At 39.2% G+C, this 23,047-nt stretch overlaps 1 protein-coding gene and 1 long non-coding RNA gene across 3 annotated transcripts in view; one reads left to right on the top strand and one right to left on the bottom strand.

Annotated features, from left to right (window-relative positions):
- The window catches only part of PKIA (cAMP-dependent protein kinase inhibitor alpha), a 42,338-nt gene extending 32,533 nt beyond the window's left edge, over window positions 1-9,805 (bottom strand). Inside the window, exon 1 of one of the 2 annotated variants that reach the window (XM_035317486.1) lies at window positions 9,548-9,805. The gene's annotated coding sequence lies outside the window, so the exon portion shown is untranslated. Of the gene's footprint in view, window positions 1-9,218; window positions 9,422-9,547 lie in introns of those variants that run through there. The other variant, XM_035317485.1, reaches the window with a different exon arrangement.
- A 73-nt stretch (window positions 9,806-9,878) lies between these two features.
- Window positions 9,879-23,047, top strand: part of LOC118161822 — a 195,979-nt gene continuing 182,810 nt past the window's right edge. Inside the window, exon 1 of the long non-coding RNA XR_004748182.1 lies at window positions 9,879-10,444. This is a non-coding gene — a long non-coding RNA (uncharacterized LOC118161822). The remainder of the gene's footprint in view (window positions 10,445-23,047) is intronic.

Genomic DNA, 23,047 nt, shown 5'->3' with positions numbered 1-23,047 from the left:
TAAGATTTTGACTTCAAATGAGCTGGCTAGTTGTAGAAAGCAGTAGGAACCTAAAAGAAAAGAAGTCTATAAGAAGGCTTTAAGCCAAAACTCTAAGAAGAAGCACCTGACTTACCTGACCCAAATACATACAAAACCAGAAAAGAAAAAGTGAATGAAAGGTATAGGGCAGAGATCGCAGCCATGTTTACTTTGGATTACGCAAAATTTAATAGAGTGACCCAGCAACACCTCTCTCCTCACACTGTCTCGCACTCATCAGTTCCACAGAGAAGGCACTGCCTGTGGAGGGGTAGGAGGAAGAAACCTCTTCCATTGGACAATAACCAACATAAACACTAATGCGTATACTTTTAGTCCAGTATTTGACTTGTCCAGAAAGATTCTCAGTAGATCCACTCTTGCATTCCTCTGCTGACAGTTAACTCCTCTATTTATTTTATCTTTTCCAACCTGTCCACATGCATACCCTGACTTATATTAGAATCTCTCAAGAGAAACAACCCTTCGTGAAAATGAAAGTATAGTATTTTGCCCACCGTTACCAGAAATGGTAATAACTTTTGTAAATTACTAACACGTAGTGGGAACTGATAAAATCAAGGTGCTAAAGCATTAAGTTCTCTTGAAATTTGCAAATTTGCTCAGTGCCTAATGCTCAGAGAAAGCACAGTATTCAGTGATCAGCTCAGATCACAAAAACCTGGCACGTGGAGGCAAACTGCTCAGATTCGTGGCATCTTCTATTTTTCCTCTCACTCCAGTGTAAAATGAATGCAACATACGACCACAGGAAGATGTGTGGTCATTTGGATGCTGATCCCAGAGCAGTACTTCAGAAAAGTTCTTCCTCTTAATATTGTGCCTTGCAGTTTGCTTAAGCAATCAGATGCATTTTAAAGTATGCCACCTGCTAGTCTCCAAAAATTTATGACATAGTAGTTAAGAACAAATATTTATAAAATAGTGTGCTGCCAAAACACTCTCAACTATAAACTCAAAAGTCTTATCGACAAATTCAGTAAAGAATATACTTGGAAAATGAGTATCAGTGCCTGGCTTACCCAGACCAAAAAGAGAGGAGGAGGTGGAAGAACAGAAATTATAATGAAGGGTGGACTTGAAGAATCAAATAAACCTACACAAAATACATTTGCATAGCATGTTGTCCCACTGGAAACACTGCTTAAGAAGCAGAGCTGCAGTCAGTAACGGATGAACAGCCTTCAAAAATTGCTTATATGAGGCATAAAAGTGGCAGGAAAGAATTTTCTGCTTGGGAGGAAATAGTATGGTTCAGTGTGCTGCAGCAGTCATCAGAAATCAGTACCTTTTTCTGGAGATTAGCATAAATAACTCCCTGCAGTTCTATCGGCTATATGACTGGGGGAAAACAATGTTTAAACTACACCTTTCATCCCCTGCTTGTCAATGAAAATGGAAATACTGTGAAGTGTTTTGAGGTCTTCCATGATTAAAAGTTTATAATACGTTTCCCCAATATCTGAGAAAAGGAAAATAACACAAATTCTTCTTCTTGCTCTTTGGTTTGTAAGGTAATTGTTTAAACATGTAAAGAATGTAAAATTGAAAAGTATCCACTTCTGGAGTGACAACTAGGTAGTGTACCATACCACGCAAAATATCTTTATGCAACTCCTTCCTCATGCACTAACCAACGTTATCAGTTTTTGATGTATTAAAATCTTACTGCTATACCCACATGCAACGAATGCAAAAGTGTTAGTGAGGAAGTGATGTCACATGCTTACGCTTATTTATTTACACAGTATCTGTGTTCCTCTGGATGCACGGCTATCATGTTTGTCTTCTATAAATACCCTCCTGCTGTGTGTGTCATGGGGGTGGGTGTGATACTTTCTGTGGAGACTGTGCACCTCATTCACCATTTATCAGTGTTTCTGCTTCTGTAAAAAATCGGTAGAGCACTGCCATTGCCCAGACAGGCCCTTCTAGTGCCACACATGGTATAGCTACAACAATTACACTCTAAAAAGGACATGCAGGGTTGGCAATGCTCTTTTTGTACATTGTCACTCAGAGTGAATGACACTGGCATTATAGAATTCTATTTTCTGCCTTATAATATTGCAGCTGCCATTCAACAGATCAACACCAGTACTCCTCACAGGCAAATTTACACACTAAAGACACATTCACGAAGTCCTCTAGCTATTTAGATAACTCAGGGCACTTCCTATTCACAATATTCTGCCTGGAAAACATTCTGGTGTTTGGCTAAGAAGTGAATGTAAGCATTAGTTGCCTGTATAGAAGCAAATATATGATAAAATACTCTTACCTCACTGACAAAAAGCTCTGGTATCCTTAGGCTTTTAATGCATGCTGTAATCTACATTGATAAGCCATGTCTTTCTCAAGTCACGCAGCTTCTATATTCATGCGTACTCCATTCACATTTCTTATCACGCTTTGACTCCATGAGACCTTACAAATAACAGCTACTTAAAATGCAGCAGTCTATTCTTAGGCTTTATTTTTTTATTTTTCATTAATAAAGTGTTTTACGTTATGTCTGCCTTTCAGAGAATGATTTTTTTTCCACATGCTCCAGTTCTCATATGCGTTAATGGATCCTTTTCACTCATTTCCAGCTCGCCATGTCTAAATTCACAAACATCAGCCCAACTCTGTAACCTGACACTATTTTGAAACATAAGAAATATGAAGCAAAGAAAGGGCTGAACTTCTCTTGCTCTGTAAGGCACTATGGTTTTGCTTTCTTACATTTTTAAGACACACTTTTTTGATATTTTTTATGCATTTGTAAGACACGCATTTTGAGATCCAGCTACCAACATCCATGCCTCCTGCTAATGGCACCCAATTAATTCTTCCAGACTCAGTGCAGACATATCATTGCAGTGATCCTACAGTGAACTTCATGGGAATGTCAGAGATCAGTTCAAATGAAATGCAGAATTAATAACTGTGGGGAAAGAAAAAACAAACAAACAAACAAACAAAAACCACAACACAACAAAACCAAACAAAACAACAAAAAACAAACAAACAAACAAAAAAAAAAAAACACAAGGAAAGGAATAGAACAGAAATAGAAGAACAGAAATCACCACACCGCTAAGTAGAGTTCCTACGTTGTTACCAGTGCCTAACAGAAATAAAATTGTAGGAAGCATATAAATAAAGTGATGAAGAATCAGATATGAAACAGAGTCTACAGATGCAGGAAGACTAAATAAACCAAGAAGACTGTTTTTGAGGAAAAAGACAGTGTTATAGATAAAATGAAATCATGACAGGTGAGAAATTGAAAAGGAAATGATTGCTTAACATTTCTCACAACATGGCAATCTAAAGGGCACCAATTAGGCAACAAATTTAAGGCAAAATGGAGACTCACACAAGCACTGCATCATATGCCTGCCACACTATGGAGGCTGAGAACATAAATCAGAGCAACTGAACTCATTCAGCGAGGGCACTATGTCTCCTGCAATTAAATACAATACTGCAAGTATTACTTTGAGCTCACAAACCCCTTAATCAATGCTGAGCACCAAGTGCTGGAAGACTCCATCAGAAGATCGTTACTAAATTTCTCTATTATTTCCCCATTATGTATTACTTCTCCAAGCATCCTTTACTGAAAGTTTGCCAGCAGTTTTATTCCAATAGCACATTTCTATTATTACAGATTAGGTCTACACTGATATGATGCACAACTTTTCTGAATGAGAAGAGGTTTATGTCCATCCTAGACAGTTTGAGCAGACATCTGACAGTCAATATTCTGGTGTGAACAATGATTTTTGTTTATTTACTAGCCATTCTAAGCCCAACCAGTCAGTGCCATCTGTCAAGCACCATGGGAAAAAAGTCTCCACACATATTTCATTTAAAATATTCATAAAATAAAAAAGACACTCACTAATAGTTACTAAGAGGTTTTGCTCAAATTAAATGCATCCTTCATTCCGTTTCTTGCTATGTATTTTTTTGCAGTGTGTAACAGTGTTTTCTTGGAATTCATAAACAACATACAAACATCAAGAACTTACTGCACCTTAAGCAAGCACTTCATGAAGTTTGAAAGCAGCACAGTCTGCTTATTCCGATCACCCTTTTAAGTGCAGTGAGAATGATAATAAAATACCACTTAACATCAATAGTTTTTCTTGGCCCCCTTGTGGATAGATGATTGATTTTAAAGTAGAAATATATCTAATGCATTTTTAATTTCTACTTTGATCAGGTTGGACAAAAAAAAAAAAAAAAAAAAAAGCAGCAGCGAGCAGCAGCATTCAACCACAAGTCTGGACAGTTACAGACCAGAAGAATTAGGCAGAACTCCAAACTTTGCTTCCAAAGAGTTTCCAGATTCCAAGTCACTTGTAATAAAACACAGAATTGATGTTTGCATCAATTAGGTATGCACATTTAGGTACATAATTTAGTCTAGTCAGTTTAGAAATGACTTTTCCATGAAAGGAAAATATATATATATATAAAATGCAATCAGGAGATACTCTTGATCAAGTGTCAACATTTCAGTTTATTCACTTTCCCTTGCTCTGAAATATGAAGACTCTGTTCTTGAGCTTTGGCCTGAAGGAGTTCAGACCAACTGAGTTCACGACTTTTGAGTGTAGAGAAGTGGTGTATTCATACTTTTTGCAGTTCTTTGTGTTACTCTGGCATCCACATAGCAGCAGTCATTTTCATACAACACCTTGTATGGGACTCACTGACATGTTTCTCACTGGGGATCACAGCTTTGACTCTCCCATGAAGTTTGCCTCTGTCCTACCTGTGAGCAATCAACAGGTTAAGTAGAGATGCTGAACAGGACCCAATTTAAGGCTGCCACTGAAGTAATAATATCCTTTACCAATATGATCCACAGTATTTTAAGGGAGGTTTAACATGTACTATAAACAGTATCATGGAAGGCCCATTAATAAGCATCTGTGCTATTTTAAAACAACAGGTGGTGAGATCGTTTCACCAGAGTTATGTGCTCACCATATGTGTAAATGGAAATTCTGTAGGAGGTAGAAGGCAAATGAGTGAATAGTTAGCAAATACATATATTATATATTATATAATATATATATAATTATATAGATATATTAAGATGTGTATGATCTCATTAAAGCTGCAGCACATTTTACAGGCTAGCTAACAGCTGCCAGGATAACTTCAATGTATCTTTGAGTCTTTTGGAACAGTTTCTAGAACAAAGACATGACAAAAAAGAAGTCAGAGAAACAAAGACCGTATGTTGGAGTTAGACCTATTTGCTTATCACTTCTGATGAATCACTGGGACATAAGTGCAGAAAGGGATGCATAACTGTGCAGAGACCAGCCCGTTGCTCTGAAGTACTTCTGAAACAGGACACGTAAAACTGCCCATGAATCCCATAAAGACAAAGAACAGTAGTATAGCCTATTTTAAAATTCATTTTAACAATGGTTAGAAAACAAAATAAATTCTACTAGAGACAACTACACCAGGGATGACATTGGAATTTGTCTGCTGAAGTTCTTCTCCAAAATGTTTGGAAAAACAAAACAAAACAAACTTTATACTTGGTTCACCCACAGTAGAAAGACAGGGGTACCCTGGAATCATTTTACTGCCACAGAGAGTCAGGCAGCTCAGAAACGCAATATATTGGCAGTACGCTAGGGAGCACAAAGGACACCAACGTAACTCGTTGGTTCTACTGCAAGCTTTAAGGGATGAAAAATGAAATTGTTTGATCTGGCATTTGGCTAGGACATTTGCACCAACACTCCTATAAGAGATTCCATTTTATGTTACTTTCTCCCAGTAAGTTTATATTTAAAGACAAGGATACCTACTGGAACCATACAGTTCTTACACTCTAAGATCATCTATTTTATTATTTTAGAGTCACTTTTTAGGAGTATAAACCTGACGATTTTCTTGAAACTTGACTATCAATGCATCATGAAATTAATGCAAATAAATGGATTCATGCTTGTGCTGTGTTCACATAAACCTCTGCCTTGAAGAGGACCGCAAATCAGATTGCTCCTGCAAGAAGCATATATGAACTTTGTTCTGCACTGCAGATACTAAATTCATGGCCTCAGTACCTTGGTTGTGAAGTTCTGATGTATTCAGTTAGGTCTGTGTACAAAGGTACGTAATGCCTGTCTTGTTTGCACCACCTTTTATCAATGAATAAAAATCTTAGTTCTCCTTAACAATTGTTACCTTTGACTGACCACTCACATGCAGACTTTCTACTGACAATAATTAAAGATTCCAGAAAAAGATTTTACTGTGCAAGTGGGTTTGGATGAAATTTAGATAAAACAGATGAAATTTAAGTCAATACCTGGCATTTAGTTCTGACAGAAGTTTTTTCTCATCTAGAAATGCTAGTAACTGCACATACAGGGCATGCATTTAAAGCATTAATACGTTTGTTCTTATGAAGAAAAGATGGTACCACTACTGTTAAAATACTCGTTTGCTCACACAGAGCATGCACTTGCGTATATTATATACAATTTAATGTCTGCTCGCTCACACTCTGCTCATCTTCATTTCTTGAACTCTAAGGAATTTGTAGATGGAGAAAATAATCTGACACAAAGCAACATAACCGGAGTTTACCTGCTTGATGTGGAAGGTGCTTACTTCAGTTGGTTCAAACAGCGCTTAGAATTATCATCTTCAAACATTCTCATAATAAGGAAAATGCGTTAACTGAACTGTTTCATTTCAGCCTTGGAAAGGAACACAAGTAAATCAAGCCTCTGTAGCTTCAAGAGCATTCAAGGTTACTGGGTTTTCCAGTTTGTTCTCCTAAGGAAACAAGCTTTATGCAAACATATCCATCTGGCCTCTGCTCATAAATTTGGTTAAATGAACCTGCTGGTTCAAAGGCTGGCTGTGGCCTAGAAATCTCAGAGATAATTAAGGTCTTACAGATTTACAGAACTAACCCAGATGAAGAAATCCGAAATATCAGACCCTCTGAGGAAAAGGCAGCTAAGTCTCAGCTGCCACCCAGTCTGTCTGGCATCATCCAGCTGGGCAACTGTGCTGTTCTTCCAGGCAGCGGGGCTCTTGCCCCAGATCAACCACATCAAAGATCCTTTTCTTTGCCTGGTAGAGGTATCGAACTTACTGTAACAAAAGGAGGAAGAGGAGTTAAGAAAGAAGTTGATTTACACCATTGGTTACATATGCACTTTTCTACAGACACATTCACTCTTGCATTTGATATGATTACAGCGTCTGTCTTTGGAGTACACATAAAATAAAAACAAGTTTTCTGTGTCACACCAACCAGATGTACGTTCACATCTATAATAACAACTCTTGGCCAGCTAGTCCTTCTTCCCTGGCACCACATTGTTTTAGAAATTACTGACATCCTTTTGAAACCCTCTTTACATTTGCCAGGAAGCACAAACAGCAATATTTACTGTGGTAATGTTTTGTCAACATTAGCAAGTACTCATACTACCCTACGTTTACAACAACAGAATGTGAAACCCTTACTTGATGCTCTCTTCAGCAAAGCAATGGACTCAATATAGAATGGGTGGACTAATATGAAAAGTATGTGAACTCAGCTGCATGGTTTCTTTTTCCAGCCAGAGGCCATTACAGCAGAAATCAACAGATGACTGCAACATTGCAACTGCTGAGACAGAGAACCATGTTCTTTTCTGACCAGAAAAAAAAAAAAAAAAAAAAAAAGTAGAGATATAATTCAGGCTCCCAGGTCTTTTACAGGAACAAGGTATATGTTTGATAGATGAAAAGTACAGATTTGATAGAATGTGTTATTACTTTTTCTGGCTTGAAATGCATACAGTGGATGTGCCATGGAGTGCTTAAACGGGGTTTATACGGGGCCATAGTTAATGACTATAATTGCTTATAAGGGGTCATACTTAATGACTGTTCTTCACAGTAAAGATCTGTCTGTTGAACTGATTTCTGACAGTGCAATTCACCAGTCACTCTTTGTTTCAGCCTTGCGAAGCCTCAATTGTCTTTTATATGCATTCCCTGCCTCCGTACCCATCATTTGCCTTCTGCTTACCCAGGAACAATACTGAGGCAAATACATTTTTTAAACATCTTCCCAGAAATAACGACAAGAGACCAAGAATTTATCTGCCTGTTACCTCCATAGGTATTATTTTTATCATTCTAGCACCATGGCCTGGGGCTTTGGCCACAACTGAAGAACCCACAACTACGCGAGCTGCTCAATGAGTGCACAGCATAACAGGATCCTTTACAATTAACACGTAAGTAAATAGACGGTGAACAAAATAACTTCCAGGTTCCAGTATCCCACTTCCTTTTCTCATTAATACCTTATCCTTCCTCTCACCGGAGGCACAATCATTCTTTTCCTTTCCCAACCAAGCCATATAAAGCCATTAACCATTACCACATGCAAACAGAGCTCATGCTAATGATCCGCCAACGCATGCCAACCCTGGCCTCCTGTACTGACATGCCATCTCTTCAGCATCCTTCCTGAGAGCAGAACAAAGGGAAAACAAAACCAAAACCCACCAAATATACCAGAAAGGGACACAGGCCAGGCAGATTTTCCCCCTTTCCACTCAACTCCAAGTGACAACTCGTGTACCGCCAGGACCCACGTACATACCGCAAGGAAGGCGCAATGTCAGTGGCCAAGCTACACTGCTGCCTGTACTCCCGTCTTCCCACTTAGATGTTGATACGATGGCGACACAACTCATTAATTCTTCCATTTAGCCAACGAAGGCACTGGGATTTCACCGGCATTTTTCATCCCAAACCTCCCACCGGCCGGTACCAATGGAAAAAACGACAGGAGCACGGGCAGAAGCCCGTGAGGAGCCCGCAGCACCCATTTCGGTACGAGGGCCGGTTCTCCAACTTCTTCCACTCTCCCTTTAGTTCCCTGCGCGGCGGGCTCCGGCCGGGGGCGGTGTACGAGGCGGCTCCGCTCCCCTCAGCCCCCCGGCCCTAAGATGTCTCCCTGCCGCCGGCGGGAGCAGCAGCAGCAGCAGGAGGCGGCCCGGAGCTCGGTCCCGCACCTGCCGCAGCCATTCCGACCCCCACACACCGATCCGTGCCGCCGAGCAGGGAGCGGGGCAGAAAGCACAGCATGAAGGAGACGGCCGCGGCCCTCAACCCCCCTGCAGCCCCCCTCTCACCTTTGCAGCGACCGGCTCAGCGCATCTTCCCCCCTCCCCGCCTCCCGCTGCTGGATGTGGTGGCGGCGGCGGCGGATCGGGGCGCCCCGCGCTGCCCCTCCCTCAGCTCCCGCTGCCTCTTCACCCCCACATCTCGGTGCCGGCGGTGCCGGCGGCAGCTGCTCCTAAATTCACGGCGCTCCGGCGGCATGAAGTCATCCTCTCCGCCCCCTCCCCGGGCCGCCGCACTCCGCTCCCGCCGAGGACGAGGGGGGGGTTGAGGCCGCCCCGCCGCCCCCCCTCCCGCTCCGTCTCCTTCTCCCTCAGCGCCCGGCCCGGCGGCACCGTACCAGGGCAGGGCAGGGTCCCGCGGCGCTGCGAGGCCGGAGCCGCGGGGGGAGCTTTCCCCCCGGGGTGTGCGTGTGTCTGTTTTTCAAGGAAAATCCGCTGTAATCCCTCGTGTGGGCGCCCGGCTCCCCCCTCCTCCTCCTCCCGCCGGCCTCAGGGCGCGCAAGCGCTTCGCAGCCTGCGCCCCCCAAAAAACGCCTTGCCCCCCAAAAACGCCTTCCCCTGGGGGGGCAAGGGGAGCTGCTTGTCCCGGGGGGTCCTGCACCGTGCCGGGGGGTGGAGGGCAGAGGAAGGGCCTAGCCCTCCACTGTCCTGGTTCAAGGTCACCAGGACGCACTTCTCTCTTTTACGAGGGTGTCCTGATATTTTTAAGATCCACCAGTAGGCAGCACATCTATTTCTGTTATTTATAGAGCGCCGTGCGTGCGCTGGGGAGCTGGCAGGCTCGTACAGAAAGCAGGCTGGATTGCAGCCACAGTTTACAACCCCACGAACCAGCCCCGCGTGCAGGACCAGCACGGCCGCGTCACCGCACAAACAGCACCAGGCGGTCCGGTGCAGATAGATAGGTGTGTGGCCAAGTCACTTGGCCCGAGAGCTCTCGGCGTTACCCAAGCCGAGAAAACCAGGAGAAATCCTGATGGAAGAGCTCCCAGGGAAGCAGAGATGCTGTGAGCGCAGGTGTTCCCAAGGCGCTCGGTCGTATTGACCGAGTAGCCAGTCAGTAGTGAAGTTCTGGAGTAGGCACGAGTTGGAAACACTGCCGTTAGCTATGGTGGTAAAGCCTGAGACAGGAGAAAAGCCTTTGAGAGGAGTTGCTTCAACAACCCCAGGAATAGCTAGGAAGGTTGTCTGTAGTGGCAGAGGAAAGCAGATAAGGGGAGAAGAGTCTCATTAAGGTAAGGATCTCAATCTTGGTCTCTCAGATGAAATGGAAAAACTAAGAGCCTGTGTTCCTGTTGGGAAATTCCTTGTATTTATTTTTCTAGTGGTTATGAAAAGGCTTTTAACTGCGCTGGGATCTTTGATTTGATTCCCAGTGCCTGCGCAGTTCCACAGTTGCACTAATTTGGGGCAGCTCCTGTTTACTCCCTGCCTTGAGACTATTATATTGATTGGCATTGCGGATATGAATGTGCAGAACTGGCAGCATTTCAACACTGATGCTTAATCTCTGTTTACAGTTTGTTATGTGATTAAGGGCTCATCTCCACACACACAGAGGAGCGCAGAGGCAGGTGGGGCTGGCCCAGGCAGCCTCAGCCCCATGGGGCTATAGGGACCCAGCACCAGCAGGCAACTGAAAGGATCTCCGGGTCATCCCACCGACTGCTGGGGCAGGACAGGTTATGGGATGCATAACAGGACAAATGTCTCGGGAGTGTACAAAGTATTATTATGGAGTATTTAGGGAAAGAGTGAAAGGCTAGGGGAAAGGGGGATACCAAGGTGATTTGGAGATGAGCAAGTGTTGGAAAACAGTGGGATGAAGGGATCAACAAGGTTAGTCCTGTGTAAATAGCTGGCTGGTTAGTATGCTTGTCTACCTGTGCCCTGCATCTGATCACTGCAGTCTGTCCTGTCAGTTCATTAAACTCTATTTTGCTAGCTGAGAGGGCTTCCTGGTCTGTGTGTGTGTACGAGGTGCAATACCAGCAAAGGGAGTCAGACCTCAGGTCATAGGGACCCATGCCAGAGAGGACAGCATTACCCTTCTCACACCATCTCCGTTTGCATGAGTGTGTCTGTGTTGAACTGTGTGACTGGCCAAGTGCATATACATATCTTTACTGTATACATATATGGTGTATTTTTGCCTATCAGGAATGCATGCTCAGACTTGCTGGAGGAGAGGTTGGACCTTGGAACATGGAGTCATGGCAGCCTTGCTTGCTATCTGGTTCAGCAACTAATTCACTAAATGATTAGTGTCTTATAAAATACTTGATCTGTGCAAAAGTAATAATTATTTCTGTAGTAGTACTAAATTGCAGAGTCAAGAGAAGTAAATGCTCCTGGACCAAGAATATTAATTACTACTATTCCACGTCATTACAAGAAAAGAGGAAGGGCACAGGGCAAACACAAACAGAATTTGATTTTAGTAGAAAAACATAGAGGTATGTATCATCTAGCAACATTCACAGATCCCATACTAAGGGAATATAATATTGGATTTACTAATCGTGGACCTAGATTCAAATAAATTGGAATGTAAATACAAATGATCGAAAACTAATCATTTTAGATTTAAAAGGGTAGTCTGCGGGGAAATAAAAGAAGAAACGAGTTAGTGAGATCAGTTGAAAAAGTCAGTGTGGGGAAAGCTTGGGAATTTTTCTTGGATGTGAAAAGAACAATGTGTAAGGAATAACTCCATACAACTGAAAAGAGAGTGACTTCAAACAAGGTATTAGAATTAAGCTGTTAACTCACAAGTGAAAAGATATATGTGGCTTAAAGGTTAGAAATAGCCAGGGTGATGTGGGGTTTGCCAACGCTCAAATTAGATTGTTAAAATAAATACTGAAATAAATAGTAAAACGTGTATCGTGTAAAAAATACAAAGAAAACCTGAAATGAAGAAGTTGAGCTCTCTTCAGTGAGGATGGGGTGAAAAATCTACGCATTGTCCCTCAAACTGAGTAGTTTGCTTTTCTGGTAATTGCTGGCTGGAACAAAGGGTGGAGCAAATGGAATGAATGTTTAAAAAGGAACGTTACTGTTTTCACAGTGAAATTAAAATCAAAAGAGTGTCTTCAGAGGAATAAATCTCTGTCTAAATGTAATGAAAAACTAGGGTACAAAATCACAAAGTCAGGGTGGTGCCCTACTCCTTGGAGACTGTCAGACAGTACAAGTATTTAAGATATGAGAAGAAAAAAGACCTAGGGAACTTCAGTTACCTTAGCTAGTTGTTGGCAGCATGCAACACTGAAATCTGATGATGCTTTGACTGTGGAAGCCATTTTGATAAACTGCAGAAAATAAGGAGTGGTTAAAGGTAGGTAAAGTATATTTGTAATAGACCAGGAATGTGAAAGATGTCAAAAAACTAAACAAAACAAAACAAAAAAACTGTTCGGAAAAGATGTCAATCTGGAGAAAAGTTAGTGGTAGCATTTCAGAATGAGCAATCTTGGGTTTTATTTTATTTATTATTTTCATTAGTGGCCTTGGCAAGTAAGTACAAATGAATTAAAAGAAACCTTATCAATACAGAGTGGGTTTGGAATAACCTACTAATTGGTCGAGGAGTGAAATCACAGAACTGGGATGAAGTTTTAATAGCAAAAACACAAAACATTTTAATTATACACTAGAGAATCTTTGTCTAAAAATTACAAAGGAAAAGAAAGAAAAAATCAGAAGTACTAGATGATCATTAGACAGCTCTGAGCTAGCGGTGTTGTAAGATTTGAGAAAGCAACATGTATTTTTAGCAGATACCGAGGCTAGTATGGATAAGGATGTTTGCCGAATGGGTTGTATTTCCTGAGCTCTTGGTCCACCTTCAGACACAGAATAGATTAGCTCCTATGGGCCTTTCATTTCAATGTTACCTAGGCATGTAATGCATCAAAAATCTATGCTCTAAATTTTATAGCAATATTTAATAGTTTATGGGAGCTATCTGAAGCTCTTCTGTAAGGAAGTACTTCATCAAGCTTTTGCTCACATATACTTTATATGTAAGTGTGTGCCCACCCATGCATGTAAGACTTTTCACAAGCACTAGGATGTTCAGGAAGTTCTTAATGAAGTCTCCTGGACTTAGCTTTTGCTTGATACCAATGGTAAAAATGGCTCAAAGCACATGGGTTGGTAAAAGTGAATCTGCTTTTCAAGGTATCTCTTTAATGAAGGTTTATATTATATGGAGAACATACGAAGATACAAGGACCACTGCACATAAGCATCTCCAAAGCTTATATCCTGACATTAGGAAAACTGTTTTTTCTGAGTATAAACAAGAACTCCAATCCCCTGTCTTGATCCTGTCTACTTTTTCAATCTAAATAACCTACCTCCTACCAGTCTTCTTATGTGGCAGTTACCCAGGCTAGGTTTGGTTTGTGTGCGCCAAAATTCTAAAGATTTTTGAGTCTCTGCATTGCAAGCCAGTAAACTTTTTTTTTTTTTTCCCCCATGAGAAGAATAAATGATTCTATCATAACCAGTTTATCATACTTTGCCATAAGCTTTAGTAGTAGTAGTAGTAGTAGTAGTAAACTTGTACTGTATTTATTAAACTAAACTATATTTCATATTAAACTACTTAACTATACACTTTAATAACAGTTGCTTTTTTCTTTTTCTTTTTCTTTTTCCTTTTTTTTTTCTTTTTTTTTTTTTTTTTCCCTGGATTTCTTCAGACTATGTTTAAAAGATAGCAAGACAATGCATAAATAGTTCTTAGGAAATTTCACCATTTTTTATGACAGCTCTGGGCAAAAAATGTTATGTAACATTCAGAAAATGCCAGAAAAAAAAAAAAAAAGTCAATTATCACTAGCAATGTAACATAAAATATCAAACAAGCTTTTACAGTTCCTCTGGAGAACATTGTAAGTGCAGTCCATACTGTGTACCAAACTAGTCTTACTGATGTTGAAGAACAACATAAAAATGCATTGTAGGAACTCTTTAACTGACCCCAATAACTTACTCTCCTTCTGATCCTTCTGACACCTCTTAGAAGAAATTATTTCAGGTCCCTGAAAGAATATTACGCACAAAAGAAAAAATGCTGTAACCTTACTGTAAGAAAATGCAGTTTTTATTTTGTGCTTACAAGAAGGACATTGAGGCCCTGGAGCATGTCCAGTGAAGGGCTGCGAAGGTGTTGAAGGGCCTGGAACACAAGACCTGTGAGGGTCCGCTGGGGGAACTGGGGTTTTCTAGTCTGGAGAAGAGGAGGCCCAGGGGAGACCTCATTGCTCTCTACAACTCCCTGAAAGGAAGGTGTGGGGAGCTGGGGGTCGGCCTCTTTGCACGGGTAACTAGTGATAGGACTAGAGGGAATGGCCTCAAGTTACGCCAGGGGAGGTTCAGGTTGGAAATGAGGAGACATTTCTTCTCAGAAAGAGCAGTCAGGCATTGGAACGCGTTGCCCAGGGAGGTGGTGGAGTCACCATCCCTAGGGGTGTTCAAGGAAAGCTTGGATGTGGTGCTTAGGGACATGGTTTAGTGGGTGATACTGGTGGTAGGGGGATGGTTGGACCAGATGATCTTGAAGATCTTTTCCAACCTTAATGATTCTATGGTTTTATGCTTATTTTATTCCATTTCAGCAGGTATTTTCTTAAAAGCAAATGGACTAAGCTCTCTCTCCAAGATCACTGTTTGAATTCCTTTTCATTCTTTCATTCATTTTTTCTTTATTCTTTCATTAATGTTATTGCTTATTATGTATAGTAAAGCCTTTAGGTAAATGAACATATTTGGTACAATTGTTTGTATTTATGGGGTATCGTGTATTGCAGAAATTTTAAAAAGGGACACAGAAGTAATGTGACAATGAAAAAGAACATTGCAAGACAAACTGCACTGTCAGCAATATTCAAATAAACTTTCTTATAACTAAAACCATCATCAATAAAATATATTTAATATAATGATGTATATCTGCAATAATTTCCAAACCATTTTTGGAGGGGGGAAAGGGGGAATGATTGGGGGATTTAAGTAAATTCTGCCTGATTACTTGAGAACTGTATCAAAATCATATGAATTACAATGAAAACAAGTCATGCTGGAGCCAGTACAATAGTTTCTAATCTTCAGCAGGAGGAATTTTAAAGTAAAACGATCTGCCTCTGAACAGATTAGGACAACCAAACTCTGGTTGCGGACAACCTCTGCCAGTGTCTCTAAGTATCCTTCTTTTAATGCTGGCTGCATATTTTCTTAGACTAGGATTGTCAAATTTTCAAGGCAGCAATGTCAGTGTTTCAGTTTGTACAATGTTAGTCACTTCCAGAATGCACTTACAGTAATTTATGTCACTTGTCTCTTTAATATGATGGTTTGACTTTTATGCATATGACCAGTTCTGCCCTAAGTTACAAGTTATTTCAGCTGAAGGTAATGGAAGATGTGCATGTACAGGGGTAGAGCCTGGCCCTTAGCCTCCTGACGTCAGTGGGAACAGATGTGTTCTCCTTTTTTTCCCCTTGGGGCTTCAAGCATTGTCTTAGTACAAAGGAGTCTGATTTTCTTAACGCTTTAATAGCAATGATGCTTGTTTTTTTTTCTCATTTTCCACCATCAACTTCATTGCTTGATAATACATTTCCTAAACTTTATAGGAATAATAGGCTCATAGTAGCATTTTCTGTGCTTAAAAATGCATTACTAACATTGTAATATAAAACATCCTTCCAAATGGGAAGAACAGCTCATAATAATATAATGCTGTTACAGTGTATGCACTATAAAAAGGAGAAATTAAGATTGTACTGTCATTCTCAATTCTGGCATTAGCCATAATTTTTTTTCAGTGCTTGACTTGTCAACTGTAGCTTTTTCACATTTTCAGATATAGTACATGGAAACTATTATTTTAAGGAGAAAAGAAAAAGTCTGTCAGTGACAACTTGCATACCAACATAGGTTTTTGGTATGCTTGCTTATGTAAGTGGATATTAAAGTGAGATGTAGTGCTTTGCCTCTGGATTCCACAACTCTTTGTCAACATTGAAAGAGCAAAAATTGGAGGATCTTGACATACATTGTTCATGCTCTCTTCTAACGCCATCTTTGCATCCTCCTCAACATTCAAGTCAGTCACTAAGATTCTTCACCTTAATCTGCTAACTTAGTATTCATTGTCTTTTCTCAGATTTTTCCACCCATTGCCAGACCCTCTGTTATATTATGTCCCATTTTACTCTCTGTTCAGGTTTCTCTTTCTCTTCTACATCCTGCTGCTTCTATTTTTTTTTTTTTAATTCCATATTGCTTTCCTTCCCCTTTGTCTCTTTCATATTATAACTTGTTCTTCATTCCTTCTGTTGGTATTCAACAGAGCTCCTTTCCAGATTGTGGGATTTTCCACTTCCTAAGAATTCATGGTGGAGCAAATATATTAGAGGCTCTGTAGTTATGTCTCACTTCATCTCTTCCCAACTGCCAAATGTCATTTTGGCTCATCACCATACCCCTTCATCCCTTTCTGAAAAGCCTGAGCCAGCATACTCTTCTTCTTACCAGAACCCTCTCCTAGCTCATGTCCCCTCGGCATTTTAAACTCCGCAACTTCCTTTTCCATGCATGAAGCTGGATGGAGTAGTAAACCGAGAACACAAAAAAGTGAAAGCTTTGGATTTCCAGAAGTGGTACCCAGGTAGGTAGTTAATGAAAAGCCCTGCTGACTCTGCTGTGGGGTGTGCTTTGTGAGAGAGGTATCTTAGGAGTGTTTTTTGCTAAACTCCCCAGTTCTCTCAGAGCATGCTTAGTTTTCAGACTTCTAAGGATTTGAATATGTTTGAGTCTTAGTGGTTAAGTTCCTCATCTGAAGCATGTGGACCAATGAGCACTCATCAAATTTCTTTTTACCCAACTTGGAATTACCCTAACAATTTTTGGAAAAAAAAATAAAAAGTCTTTCTGACATTAAAGTACATTGTGAAGCTGGCACAGTACTGAAATCTGTAGGTCAAATGATTCAAGTCAGTAAATTTACACCAAAAAGAGTCTAGTCCAAATCAGTGAGTAACTCTTATAGCAGGTAGGCTCTTCTCAATGTATACCTGTGTGCAGTGACCACTATTTCATTTTTAGTTTGATGTCTTTCTGTCTTACTAATACTCCCTGGAGTTCAGCCTGCAGCGATATTTATCATGTAATGTACAGCCTGTATTTCATTGACTGCCCTGGTACAGATTTAAAATTATATAAAATCTTAATCTTGATTTTATTCCAGAGTCTTTCTTTTATAGCTGTTTTAGTGATCTGAGGAACCATATTAAGACTGGAGTCAGTGAGTCCAGAAGTACAATCCTTTAAAAAGAGATTTGTCCAAAAGATTGTCCTCTCAACTTTTCAGTTTGCAATGCAGCAGAGATCATCCTGCAATGTATATAAGATAATTAATATAAATTTAATAAACAAATAAATAAATTACTACGTCTGCAGTGCATAAAAAGGAGGAGAGAAACAAAAACCATTAGAGTAGCCAAAACTTGATGCCTTTGCAGATACAGAGAATTTGTCAGCAGAAATGTACCAGAGTCATCCTATGTATTTTAGGTTATTCACTTCCAAAATAGTTGAAAACAGCCAAGAAACAAGAAAACCCTATCAGCCTCACCAAAGAAAATATAACTTTTCCTAACCTCATATCCAGCACATCCCATGGCCCAGGTATTAGACTTCTCAGCAGCATGCCTGCATTTCTAAAACTTTGTCTAAAGCTTTCTCTAAAACTGAAAAAGGCCCATTTTCATTCTCTATGTTAGCTTTGCTTTCTGTTTCCCTTTCTGTACTCCTTCATGTTTAGTATTCTTTGCAGTTCAGTAATCTACTCAGTTTTGGATAGTGTCTAATCTTAATTTTCTAAATAACAGAAGCCTGTGGGTTTATTGTCATTTTTAAATTGTTGGTGAGTAGGTGGCAGTTAAACATACACATTTGTGATTTTCAAGACACTTCCAGTTCTCAGTTGTTTCTTTGGGTACCAGCTATTGAAACTTATTCTTGGTCCCTGCTCCTGCTTTTTCCTATAAAAGTGCATTTGGGTTGGTTGGTGGTCATCCTTAGGACTTTTTTTTTTTTTTTTTTTTTCCCATTGGTTAAGACATTTGCCTGTTTTCTGAGGGACCTTTTAATTTTGTACAGATGTGTATATTTTGTGATATGTTTTTTTAATAGAAAAAAAGATGCAATTTCATTACTGGTAAATGTTGTGCCCAAAGCTGGTCAGTGGTTTAATGACGTTGGGGGTGTTGGTGCTTTCTGCTTAAAAACAGTTACTTCTCAGATAAGGTACTTTAGTGTTTCTGTATCAATACCAGTGAATCTTTTCATCGAAAATACTTAATTTTATGAAAAGTAATTAGCTTGTAATTGTTTTGTGTTAATTTTACCCTTTCATTTCTGAGTGTATATTGGAAAGAAATGCAGCTATTCCTTGTGTTTATCCATTCAGAAACTCGAGGCATCTGTAGTAATCCCATTTTCAAGTCAATCTTCTGTTGTGGCTGAGGATTTCTTTGAGTCTGTTTATGATCCTAGAGCAAACTATGTCTGTCTTGGAACAGAAGAAACAATAACCTTTTCAGATAGCTCTCTCAACAATAGGGTAATAGGCCATTTGTTGTGTAGGATGGGAAGAAAGAGGAGACTGGAAAAATAGTTCAAATTCCAGCAAGAGCTAAGTGGAAGGTATAATTTCACAAAAGCCTCCTGCAAACACTTTTTGCAGTCAAAAAAGGGAGGATTAACAGAGAAGAATTTGTAAGGCATTTAGTTGCCATTCAGATGTTACAAATGGGGGAATAAAACTGTAGAATAGGTAGAACGCTGACATTTTATAATGTGTGGAGTTTCATTGTACTTGTATAGATAGGAACACTTAGACAAATAAAACTGTATAAAATGAGTCCTGAATATCCACACAAGCAGTGCCTTTCAGAGTAGTATTAAATTACATGATGCTGGAGCAGCAGAGCATGTACCATTTCCAAAGAGCCTTTGGACAGTGTATGCTATGTCAAGGCAATAAAAGATTACTTAAGTGGATAAGTAGCTGGATAGCACAGACTTGTAACTTGCAATTTGTAGGCCAAATGTGTCTGACCTCTAGTTTTATAACTTAGACCTCTGCAGCTGATTCCAAGCACTACAGTTTCATTCACTTCAGCCTCCTAAGCAGCTATACTTTTCACTAGTCAGAACAGAATATAATCCAAAATTAATCTAAACTACCTCTTTTTTGAGACTGGAATTTTACAAGGAGTGTCAATAAAAAGTGTCATTTGAATTACCATAGCATAAGAAAGCTTTGATCCTAGACCAAGATCTGATTAGACTAGGCACAATACAAAAACAGGCACAAAACAAGACATTTCCAAGTGTAGTTTATGTTCAAATGATCAAGACGCTGGATAGCAAAATACAGCTGGGTAAATCATTCTTGATCTTCTTCAACAGACAAGAATCATAAAACAGGAGCAGCCTGAACACTCAGTTCAAAACAAAACAAAACAAACAAACTAAAAACCACATAAAGGGAATAGGAATTGGTTACAAGATATCCCTGTGGGACATTCACATCTCAGATCTCAGACCTAGAAGCTTTGCATGTGAAAACACAAATATGTTTGTACTGAAACTGTAAAAAATGGCCTGCAAAATTGACCAAGCAGGAGTGAGCGTGGATCTCATCATGTTGACTAAGAAACAGTATTTGATGGAGATCATTCTAAAAGTGGGTAAAGCAGCTTGGTGTAAAGAAAGAAGTTCTATGAGTTCTCAGAAATTAGTTCTGCAAGCGGTGTGACAAGATAGAAGGTTCATTGTAGTAACAGTGTTGGGACTTCGTACAAGCAGGGCATTTGCCAAAACCAAAAAATACATTGTGATAATCCATAGTAATTCATAAGAATTTAAATGAGATTATCAATTGCAAGGCTAAATAGAAAAACAAACAAACAAAGAAACCAACAAACGTTTCTGAAGTGTTCTCTAACATGGAGACTGACTTGAAATAAGATATATAGAAAGACAACAGAAGGAGAGTTAAGGACAGGACTCTAGAAACCTGAAGACAGCAGTTAGGACAGTTACTTTAAAGGTCACAGTAAAGGAAGTGGAGTGAGATCAAGAACACTGCTTCAAAAATTGAAGAAAGGTCAAGATTGCAGTCAGCAGGTTAAAAGCCAGTGAGGAGTAGGAAGCACTGATTCTGAGATTTTGGTAGAATGGTGGAGGACAGAGTAGAAAGTTAGTCTTTCCATTATTTTTTTCCTAAAAATGTTCTTCCTGTGGTTTCTTAAATCAGTTGCTGTGAACAGCAATATTTTAATTTTTAGCTTGCCCTAGATTCTGAGTTTTGAGGGCTTAGCAGATATTATAGAATCAAAGAATCATTAAGGTTGGAAAAGACCTCAAAGACCATCTGGTCCAACCATCCTCCTCCCACCGATATCACCCATATATTTATCTATTGCCATATAGCCGTATAGCATGGCTTTTCAGCTGAAAGTCGTCCTTTTTGGGGAAAAGGCTCTCAATTTTTACACTCACGTTATTTCAAATGTCTCTAAGAGACTTTAGCTTAGAAACCACCATTTAATTTTTGTATAAAACATTTTCTAAATTGAAAGTACACCCTAAATGGAATATGTCTTTGCAATATAAGCTTTTCACGATATTTTGTGACAAAATGTTGATGAAATATATCAAAAAATGACAGATTAAAAACAATCCTTTGCAAACAACAACAGCAATGTTTCTGTACCTTCTTAAGTGTTTAGTGCTGGTTACCTGCAGATGTTTTTTTACAGATTGTGTTCTTTCATTACTTTTGCAGCTACAGCAATCTTTATTATGGTAGCTGGTTAGTTCTGCTTTTAATTAAAAAAAAAAATTAAAAATCTGATACACCAAGAGAGTTGTGATAATTGTTACAGTGTTCACTGAGAGAAAACTCTGTTGGGCAGACTTTTAGATATTATCTAACAACTTGTAGTAGACAATGAATCTGTATCTAATGAATCCATAGAACCAAAACTATATGTTCATATACTGGTGTGCAATACAAAACATGCATTCTCAAAATGTAAGGTAAAATGTGAACCAGACTGATAATCTTTGATGATGACAATGATTAATTTATTGTGGTTTGAGGAATTCTCAAAAGCAATCTGGACCCCTCAGTGTTCTTGATATACATACACATGGCATTAAAGCCAAGATCTGAGTCACCTAGGTTTTTGCCTTACTATGACCGTCTAAAATTTTCAAGTCTGAGACGGATAAATTTCGAGAGCCAATTTATCCTCCTTGACTGTCCTTAGAATTCCTTGTATGCTTAAAATTAGACCCTGGGAATACTCTGAAACAGCGATCACTGGGAACAGAGATGCTTTGCTCTTATCTAAGCCCTATTCAGTCTAGAGTTTGTGTCTGCTTGCTGAAGTTCTTGAGCAACTCTGTCCTACAGCTTGGAGAACAGCTAACTGATGCTGACAGCACTGGTGTCATTAAAAAACATGTCATGATTGTCACCTCATGCAGCTATGCAAAGTGATGAGTGTATATCTGCTGTATATATAGGTGTTTATCTATCTGATATAGTCTGAATCTTCAGTGCAAAGAGGGACAGAAGAAAGGAAGAAGAAATCTTTCATTTCTGCATTATAAATGGAGACTGGGAGCACACTGAAAGCAAATAAGCAATCTCAAACAAGAAACCTGTGACAAAGCTGGGAATTGAACTGACAGTCTTGAGTGCCTTAACCATTCTATTTTCCATGAATTTTGTTTTGTTTTGTTTTGTTTAATACTCAAATTCTTATCAGAATATGATTTTTTTTTTCTTTCACCCTAAATGCTATTTGCATTACTGTTTAAATTTGAATTTTATTAACAGCTGCTGTTTTTGCAGCAATGAAAGTCAATATTGTGGAGCAGGTCTTAATTTCCAGATGGTGAGCATTTATTAAAGAAAAATATTATTGAATACTTGTTCCTTAGGACATGTGAAGCAGTTCAAACAGCATTTTGAGAGAGAGGTGATAGCTTTGGGAGGTGTTTTTATAGAGGAAGTTTATAATGTATTGCACCACTCATCTGAAATTTCTAACAGAATTTACAAAAATAAGGTAGAATTATAAACAGTATTATCTTCTACTAAAACCTAAAAACCTAAATTTCTGGCTCTTATAATCACTTCTTTCAACACGCATCATGTATCTCAATTGGTGAGACTCCTGCTTTGAACAAGTTGTAGTATATTATTAAGTAGTATATGACTAAGTAGCAGTATAGATTTATTTTAACTCTATTTTATGGAAAATGCAACCAAACCTGAATATATAATATGTTCTTTCATTTTACTTACATTATCCCATTATGTATGAAGAGTTTTAATTTTAGTTAGCAAATACCAAGAACTGTATAACTGTTTGATTATTCAGTGTAATGAACTTGTAATAAAATATGTTATGATTGTGTTGTCTCAAAGCACAGAAAATCAGAAGGAAGGTCTTCACTTTTTTCCATATGGTTGCTTTTCCTAATGAAGCTTCTTCCATAATTCAAAGATTTTTCACCAACAAATGCACCACTTCAATATTAGCATAGGTATTTAGGCTGTCCTAGGAAGTGAAGCTGGAATCAATCCTGAATTTTGTAAAAAGTAACTGGCATTCACATTCTGTTTCTTTTTTCTTTTCTTTTCTTTTCTTTTCTTTTCTTTTCTTTTCTTTTCTTTTCTTTTCTTTTCTTTTCTTTTCTTTTCTTTTCTTTTCTTTTCTTTTCTTTTCTTTTCTTTT

Source organism: Oxyura jamaicensis, chromosome 2 (assembly GCF_011077185.1).
Source record: "Oxyura jamaicensis isolate SHBP4307 breed ruddy duck chromosome 2, BPBGC_Ojam_1.0, whole genome shotgun sequence".
NCBI classification, from domain to species: domain Eukaryota; kingdom Metazoa; phylum Chordata; class Aves; order Anseriformes; family Anatidae; genus Oxyura; species Oxyura jamaicensis.
Note: the sequence above shows the minus strand (reverse complement) of the source record. Positions and strands in the feature narration are given on the sequence as shown.